Source organism: Elaeis guineensis, chromosome 7 (assembly GCF_000442705.2).
Source record: "Elaeis guineensis isolate ETL-2024a chromosome 7, EG11, whole genome shotgun sequence".
In the NCBI taxonomy this organism is placed as follows: domain Eukaryota; kingdom Viridiplantae; phylum Streptophyta; class Magnoliopsida; order Arecales; family Arecaceae; genus Elaeis; species Elaeis guineensis.
In genome coordinates, this window is record NC_025999.2 from 15,100,840 (window position 1) to 15,110,825 (window position 9,986).

At 34.2% G+C, this 9,986-nt stretch overlaps 1 pseudogene; it reads right to left on the reverse strand.

Annotated features, from left to right (window-relative positions):
* Positions 1 to 7,337: 7,337 nt before the first annotated feature.
* LOC140859286 (flotillin-like protein 4) lies at positions 7,338 to 9,983 on the reverse strand (annotated as a pseudogene).
* Between the last annotated feature and the right edge of the window lie 3 nt (positions 9,984 to 9,986).

A 9,986-nucleotide genomic window follows, 5' to 3' on the forward strand; every position in this document is an offset into this window, starting at 1 on the left:
TGAGAGATCTTTGTGCCATCCAAAAATTAAAGAGAAAGACCTTTGGGTCGTGGAGATATAAAAGACGCAAGTTAGAGTGTCTAGAGAGAAAAATGTGAAGAAGAAGAGGGTCTTCTTCTAAGTTTTTTGTTTTCATATCTTTCCTCCCTCCATCTTGAGTTTTCTGAGAGCGTCTCAGATTTGAAACTCCTCCTTTTACTTTCTATCTTTGGAAGAGTCCAAATCAAGAAGAAGGAGGCACCTGATCAACCATCAAAGAAGGATCAGCGCAGTACTAGCATACTGTGCTGATTTTCTGAAGCAGGACTTCTGATCGATATTCGTGGGCTCGTGTGGATGACTCCTAGAGACCGGACGTATGTGCGGCTTGCAATATCATCCTCAAGCCCGGATCAGTGAGGTTAGAGTGTCTAACTTGCAAGGTAATAGATCTGATCTATTGTTTAATACATACATTAGATGTGGTATAGAAACATGTTGATATGATCAACATGTAGTTCATGCTATATTTATATATTTTAATTTCTGATTTATTGCTATGTAATAATCATGTAATAGGATCTTAGATCTAGAAATTCTCTGGTTTTAGAAAATAAATTTTGATTTATTTTAGTCTTCCGCTGTATGATCTTGAAAAAGTTTCAAGATCTAACCCTGAAACCTTAGATCTGGTTCCAACAGACAGAGCTATTGGGATTGAACCGCTATGGTTGAGTGAAGGGTTATGGAGTTGGAGTTACCCCCATTCAGTTATCTGACATACGTCGATACACTTAGGATGCTAGAGAGAAGCTCTAGCATACAGATATTTCTATGCTCGAGGCTTGGATGGAGGCATGGATTGAGTAGCAGGTGGAGGCATGGGTGGAGGCACGGATTAAGGAGCAGTTGGAGGGCTAGATAGAGGGGTGGGTGTGGGTGCAGGCATAGGTGCAAGTGTAGGTGCAGGCACAAGTGGAGGCGGAGGTGGAAGCGATAAGGCAAAACTATGACACAATAATATCCATCATGAAGACTTAGATTGATCATTTGACATCTATGTTATAGATATTTGTGGACTCTTCTAGGATACATATGTTTATTTTTATTCATATACTTAATTATTTAATTTGCATTATGATTTTTGTATTCTCAACACTGAAGTTTTTATATATTTGTTGTAGTTTCCTGATAGTTCTAGTAGTCATGGAATTACTGACGGTCATGATTCTACGAATGACTAATAACTTGATGCCTCTATATTTCTTTTAAGTTTTATAGATTTTTTTTGATGTCTTCTCTTTAGTTGTGGATTGTAATTTATGAACATGATGGACAGTGTAATCATTACTTTATTGTTTGATATGGAATGTTATTGTGACTTTATATTGGTGTTTGAATTTTGTTATAATTGGACAGATTTATGTATTGATTGTGATGTTATATAGTTTTTATTATGTTTATGTTGGTGTTTGAATTCTTGTATAAATGTGTATGCATGTATATTTGTTTGCATACCCATATTCTTTACGACATGTTGATTCTTTATCTTGTTTATTTTTGTGTTTGTTTGCATGGACTTGGTTTTGAAGTTACTATTATCTTTCTCCTTGTAAGGTCTTGATAAGTTATATAGAGAATGCAGTAACCACTCAAACACAACCAGGGGAGGTAGTTGCGTTGGGTTGCACCCCTCCAACTCCCACTTATTTACCAAAAAGACCATTCAAACACGACAAAAAGATCTCAAGCAATATTTTTTCACCTGCAGAAGTTCTTGCTGCGCCAAAGTTTTTGGTTAATCTATTTATTTTAGTGGCCTTTTCCCTTTGTTTTTGAAATTCACTTTCTACTTATTTTGAATTTTTCAAGATCTGATTTTGCTGTCAAACTGTCAAGAATTCATATGAGGAACTTCGAGAAAATGCTATCCTGGAAGGTTATAGATGTAAGGACAAGAAATGCAACGGGTTCTTGCTTCTTGAGTCAGGTTAGTCCAACAATGACCTATCCAAACTATGTTAACTAATGAAATGTCTTCTTTATTCAAAATTTCATTTTAATGCTTTATGTCAAATGTTTCACTAATGACTTTATGCAGAAAAAATGGTTTTCGATGCCAGCAATGTGTACGGAACAAAAACAACACGTCCATTTTTGCATATGTTAATCTACATTTTTATATTTGTATACTTCACATTTGAAATAGACAATCTCTTTTCCTCTCTGTTGGAAATTTATTGTTGTTTGTCTATTGATGCAAATCTATTCATAAGTGATTTTTGATACTTGTGCAGATCTTGATGGAGCTAAAAGACTGAAGAAGTGCCTTAACATATTGTATATCTTTAGGCTGTTCCTCATTATTGTGTCTCCATAAGATTTGTGTGGTGTGGGTGCAACTGTTTATCGCAATTGTATATGTGATACATCTCCCTTCTGTTATATGTTGCGTCGAATATCCTCCATCCTTCCCAAATTCTATTATATGTTGCCAACTAGTTCTTTATCGTCTGCCTAGTTAAAAGGAAGACTAGAAGGTGGACAGCCGTATACTCCAACATGTTTCACGTATCACTGCTATGGTTCATAATGCTGCAAGGGGTATCATAGTTCCACTGAGCTTACCAGCTGTTTGGAATTCCTTGCAGCAACTGCTGCAAGATATGGATGGTGCTAATGGAGTGTCTGTTGAAGATGTATTTTTTAAGTCCTTAATCAATGGGGTGTTGAAGGAGGGGGAGATTCTTGGGTCACTTCGTGGTGGAGTGCAATGCAGAGTACCAGCTATAAGCCTTTTCCTATCTTCTGTCAATACATTGCATTTACTTCTTATCCACAAAAAATTTTATTGAATTTTAGGTTTTCGTCCATGCTCCAAGAGAAGGTGTGGATTCTTTCTTTTCACAGGTTTGAGACATCTGCAGCCCTTGTCTTTTTATTTATTTATCTGCCTATCTTTTTGTGCAGAATGTGGGCGCTTCATCATTTTTTTAGGGTGAGGTGCTGAAGATTTTTTTTTTGATTTATTAAAATGCATCTAACTTTAGTAAAAAAAAAAATCTGGCTATGAAATTGACAAATGAAATTGGCAGCATGTCTTTATGTTAGCACTGCCCGGAAAATCCACATTATTTCCGATTCATATATTTAGATATTTACTTTGTGTGAGTACACCATTGTTAAATCAGATTTTTATTGCTTTGGGTGTATGAGATATATTTTTACAAAGTTTATTGCTTTAGATTTTTGAGTGCACATTGTATGTTCATAATATAAGAACTTTGGCTTCTTTGATTTTTGATTAGCCTAATTTTATAACAAGACAACTAGAGCACGAAAGACCTGACAAAAATGGGTTTTTGGTGCATGGAAGATAGATAGCAGCATAGCTTGTTGTTAACCTTAGTTTTCCCTTTCTCTTCCCTTTGGTGGTTTTCTCCCTCCAACAGATGACAAATGATGGTTGGTTGAGCCCCCCTCTCTCTCTTTCTCACTCCTCTTCACCAGTCTCTTTTGGCTGTGGACGGCGGATGGTTGGGTCAGGCCAAGTCGGCTTTCTTTCCCTTCTCTTATCCTTTGTATGGATTATTGCCAGGCTTCATCAGTCGCTAGCAAGGTTTGGTCAACGACGCTCTTCTCTTTGTTGTGATGGTTGACGATATTTTTCCTTTAATGCTCCTTTTCTCTCAAGATGTGCTAGTCGTCGATGTTTTTCTTCGGAGATCGATGTTGATCCATTCCAGCGGCAACTTATTAGAGTTTCTCTTTTTGAAATTTAAATTTCAAAATTTTTTGAATGTTGCTGGTCAGAAAATTTGAAATTTGATTTTTAGTGTTGTTGGGTGGTAGGGATTCCCCTTCAATCTTGTTTTTATGTACTCTCTTTCTTTAATAAATTTTGGTGACTATGTACTATGTGCAGTATTCTCCTTTTGTATCAAAAAAAAAAAAAACTTTGTTGTCCATAGTTGCAGTAACATGAATGATTAATTTCTCCTTGCAATTGCTAAAATGTGGGATTTAGATTTTTGATATCTCTTCCTGCTGCCTTGCCCACAAGGTTTCATGGTGAGCCTTTCTCTTTCACGAAGCTATCTTAGGTTGGAAATCGATACAAATATAAAGGTTTATGCCAGGTTGAGAGCTGGTTCTGAGACATTTCTGTAATTTGAATATATCTTGATTCATGTAGTGTAAACCCATATGGATGGAACATGGCCTGTATTCATATAGTGTAAACCCACACCACACAAAGTACCACAGGTTTCCTGTTTTTGACCGTGCTGGTAAATTGGTAAGCAACTTGAACCTCATTATATTCAGTTTGCACATTTTCATGTACTTTGTTCTGATACATTTTCTGTATTAAAGATTGCCATAAGATGGAATGAGCTTCAAGCATTCACCATCAGGTGGTCATGCAACTGGTCTGCTCTTCCTATTGCATTTCTGATATGTTAGGAGATCCATTGCAAGCCTGCAATAAAGAGAGATCATAATTAGCCCCACATCTTAATTTATACCTTAACATTATTTTTTGAAATATATATGATTAATTATATATGTGTTTCTTTTTTCTGAAAGACACTGAAGTTCCGACTCGAGGTACTCAACTATTCTTTCGGATTGGCTATCGGATGATGAATACATTGTTTTCAAAGCCATGAATGAGAAGCAATTTTCAGTTGTGCTGTTTTTTATGCAAAATTTTTCATGTCATTTTTTATCATCTGATTTTTCTTCTGTCATTAGCTATATCTCATCTTGATAGATTCTCTTGGATTAAGCAACTTTTAGGGTACTTTATGTGGGGCTATTCTCTCAAATACACTTATCTTGCATTTAAGTTGTTGCTGTCTGTAAATGATCAATTTAAGCTTAAGTGGAATGACTTGCAGGCAAAGCAAATAAATGATAACTGAGATATCTTTATATTTTATCCCATTTGTCCTTCATGAGGCATTGCAGTGTCTATTGAAGAACACTGAGAACTAAAGCTGCTAGTCTTTGTGGGATTCAATTTTAGGTCTTCATGCCCCAGATTGGGCTATCTAATGTTATATAGTCTTTATTATGAAACAAGATAATGATGAAGTCATCCTTAATCATACTGGACCTGTGGTACTTTGTTATCTGGATATATATTGATTATGATGTTACACAGTCTTTACTATATTTATGTTGGTGTTTAAATTTTTTTTATAAATTTTGGATAGATATATGTATTATTATATAGATTATTTTCAGATTGTGTGTCTTTTATTTTTTTTCAAATTTAGTAAATACCAATGCTTTAAAGCATTGGCAATGGTTACAAATTGCCGACGCTTATAAGCATCAGCAATTATTGTGAATTGATGATGTTTATAAGCATCGACATTAATAAATATACCAACGCTTTTGCTAGCATCAAAAAGTATTTTAAACTTATCGATGCTTTCACAAAGTGTAGGCAATATTAGTTTCGACACTTCATGTAATGATTCTTTTTCGACATTTTGAAAAAGGACAGATTATTTTTTGTGATGCTTATAAGCATCAGGAATTGAGTATTTTTGCATTGGAATGTTCCATTATACTATAGTGAAAATAGCTGAACACCCCCACTCACTAAATCAACTATCCAGATTAACTAATTCTAGAATAAGTTGATTTTTCCTTCTCTGTTGTGGCTCTGAGGGAGACATTTGTTCCTAAATAGAGTGGAGTTTGTCCACAAGTAGCTTGCTTCATTTCATATGCAGCATATTAAAACTTTTTCTTTTTCTTTTTTTTGACAAAAAGCAAATTAATTAATGAGCAAATTAGTGGTTGTTTTCCTAGAATATATGTGCTACTCACTAATAGATCTACTTATATACTATGAAACTAAATAACTTCTTCATGATATGTTGCTGATGATCATAAATCATTATTTTTCAGGCTTAGGGTTCATTATTCATCTTATGAGTGGTGCTTTTAGCACTGTGAACTTCAAGTTTGATATGTGAGAATTTACAGTCCATGGAGTTGAATATGAATCCCAATGGTGCCTTGTTTTGCCAGTTTGAATTTTGCTATAATCCATATTATAGCTCAAAGTGAAATTGAAAATGTGGATCCAAAATTTTTTAGTTGTTCTCAGTTTTGATTCAAATCTAAAGCAGTTGAGTTGTGGTTCTCAGTCCATCCATCTATGACTTAAGTATTTTTTTTATTTTCATTAAGATGATATGTGCCTTTTCTTTTGGGGGGGGGGCGCGTGGGGTGGGTGGCGGTAGAGGGTTGCAGACTCAAAGGATATGCATATTTGAATCAAGTGGAGGATCTCATCTTTCTAAACTTTTTTCTGAAAAGATGGAAGCTTTATACATAAGCACCTATAGTTGTCTCAAACGAATCAAATTTACACACACACACACACACACACACACACACACACACATATATATATATATATATATATATATATATATATATATATATATTAGTTTTGTTTCTTTCTTTTTAAGTTAATATCAGTTAGATGGTTGATCCTTTTAGCATTTACATGACCCCAAAAATGTTGAAATAATATGAAGTGCCTTTCTGGCTAACTTTTAATATGCATAGTTTTTATCAAAAAAATAATGGACACAAAGTTTGAACTCTTAGCAATTTTAGATATCCTTTTCATATATTTCTTATATCTCAAGACATATGAACCATGTGAGTAACTCAAGAATAGTTTTTGATTTCTAACATCATGGATTTATGACATATTTGGGGTCACATTGATGTATACACTCTAAAGATGGTCATTTACTAAAGAATGACCAGAACTATGGAAATAGATGAGTCTCATAGCTAAATACATTTACGTAAATAATGGTAAACAAGTTGCATGACTAATATTATTTGATAAATGAAACAATGCATAGTTAAGTGCTTCTTGAGAAAACAACATTTTAGATGTTAAATCAATTCCTAAGAATATAAATCTAGAGCATTCATGAGATTAAATTAAAAGACATGAGAAATGGTTGATAAAAACAATAGAAAACCATTTGGAGCCCTAGTGCAGGATAATGTCTATGCAATAGTCTCCTGTCTACCCATAGTTTCTTTGAATCCACATGAGGAGCATTTTCCACAAGAGTATATATCCCGTCTTGGCTTTTATAATAATGCAGTAATGTAGATGACTTTTGCAAGTCTACCATGAACTATTAAATAGAAATTGATATTGTCTCAAACATGCAACAAACCAAGAATAAGCTCAAGAACAAAGAAAGTAATCCTACCAACTATACTCTTTAAGAAATGAAAAAGCAAGTCCTATCAACCTTCAATCTAAGCATTTCTTTCTATCATAAGTTCCTAAGTTAGTTGCCAGATTAGTTGGTGAGCTGGCCCATCTATGGTGGTGGTAGCATTCCTATTTGCTCTTGAACTATCTTGAATAGAGGTGGTAGCATGCGGTACACTCCGGCCACCTCCTGCTCTAGCCCCTATCAGTGGTCTCACCACCATTTGTCCAAACACTAATCTTTGGCTAGAGTCCCCTTCGCAGTCTTAGCATTGATCCTTGGATATTAACGTAAGTCCCATTACTGATCAGGAGATAGTCTTTTAGAGTAGCATAATTTCCTTTGAGGGATTCAAGGAGCTTGCGAAGTTAAAATCGTTGGGCCTCTACGAGGGAAAGCATCCCCTCGGTCTCCTTTTTCTTTGCATACAACTCTCCATTAGCTTATTGCTAGCATGCAAAAAATTTCTACTTCAGCTATGGTCTGACATCCCTCTACTTCCTTCTCTTTCCCATAGAGTGCAGCTTTAGGAATCTTCTGCTTCTTAATTATACAGCTTCCAATTGGCTACTTGAACCTATAATTGGAAATATTTGGTAATTCAAAAAATATGTTTTAATAATCTATATCTTCGGAAACTTATCCACTCTTTTGCTCAAACAACAAGGGTAATGAAGGGAGCCTGAAGGCTAATAAACCACAACATTCAACAAAATTCCTTGATGTGTGGGACTTGAATTGAATGCAGGCCCCACATCAAGAAGGGAAGAGCTAGGTGTGGCATGGAAGTAAATCTAAATCAACATTCTCGCTGATTCATGTAATGAAAGAAAGATTAATCAATCAATATACAAATTGCATTGCATTTTTTGAAAATGTCCTATCAGATCTGAAACTAATTTCTAGAGCAGAAGCTATCGCTTATGTTTAATGGTTAATTAACTACTTAAATAACAAGACAACATGACTACAACCTTCTTCTACTCTTCCAAATGAAAGCTAGTTAGGATTAGTTAATTAAATAACAAGATACCATGACTAAAACTTCTTCTTCTCTTCCAAATGAAAAGCTAGTTAGTTAATATTAGTGAGTCGATATGCAAATTGTATGGCATTGTTTGAAAGTATACTGACAGGTGTGAAATTTATATATCAAAAGCTATCACTTATTTTTAATGGTTAATTCAAATAACATGACCACCTGACAAAAAATTGTTCTTGCTCTTCTAGGTGACGGATTTCCTGTGAAAGCTAGTTACAATAACTAGTCATAAAAATATTAAATCTTATCTTGAAAGACATAGCAGGAGACCTTTGAAAACATGTTTAACTCATGGAAAAAAGTCTAATTTAGAAAAGAAATATAATCAGGGATTAACAATTCTTTTGAAATTCTATGATAACAATATATTTTTTTATATGTTCCTGGCAAAAGGTCTTAGCCGCTTAAGTAAAACACGTTACGGAGGGATTAAGCTAGGAAACTTGAGATAATTTTGTTACAAAAGCATATCTATTTACTAAATAAACCAATTATCCGACATAACCAAGGGAGGATAACTTTGTACATTAATAAAGTCTGTTGAGAGTAGCTACGGAAAGTCATCTTTATATATTGAGAATCTGTATATTTTTTTTGCTTTTGTGAGTCAATTTGCTCGAAGAAGCAAAATGATGCTTGTAATTACTTGAAATAGTAAAGCAAGTATAAACAAACAAATTTCCTTCCTATACATGCGCTGCCTAAGTTTCCTAGATAATTATGTACTATCCCCTAAATAAACTCAATCCATTCCCCTAATGTCACATTCCCACTTTTTCTATGAATTGATGGGATAGAAAACATAGTTAAAAATTTGTAAATCACAACTCCTAATCATTTAGTGCCTGCTTAAACAAAATTAGCTCCAGTGGTGAAGGCCCACGAAAATTAGGCTTTGGTTTGTTGCATTAATAGCTGAACTTAGATTAGAATCCAATCTAAAATTTAAAGAACCATGATTGATTTAAAATAGACTTAAGACTAACTAGGATATATGGACAGAAGCCAGAGTTTCAGTTTTTGGGGGGATAGTAATTGAGAATTAGGAAAAGATATAAGAAAATTAAGGTGACAAAAAGATTTAGGATATTCTATGTAAAAATATATTGAAGCAAAGAAAAGGTTATTAATATGATTTTTTTAGGTATTTAAAAAAGTTTATAGCAGACTAAAGAATTAACGATAAGACCTTTACAATAACACCTATCATTGCCTTGAATAGAAAATGAATTTATAAGGCTGCTTCTTAAAAGATATCATGACAAACTTTACTACCTTCATGAACAATAAGACCTCTAAATAATAAAGTATAATTCTTGTAACTTGAGAACAATTCAAAGAATCATTCATCTAAGGATCATAGACTGATGGAGAGAATATGCAGCAAAGGTTTACTACCTTCATCTCATAATCGATGGTTTTAAGAGCCTTAAGATCGAGATGAGCTCATAACATTGCGCATCTCTTGAGCGGAAATATTCAAAACTCCACGATCGCCGGAGTTTCTGATCCCAAAATATTACAGAAGGCACATTTGGGAAGAACTGTTCTGCTGATTCAGTTGATAAAATTAGGTATTTCAAATTTTGCTGGTTATTGCGTATCAGTTTTAAACTGAATAACCCCAAACACTCAATATTTTCTCTATGATGAGACCTGAAGATTGTATCTTGGAATCCAAACCTGAACATATA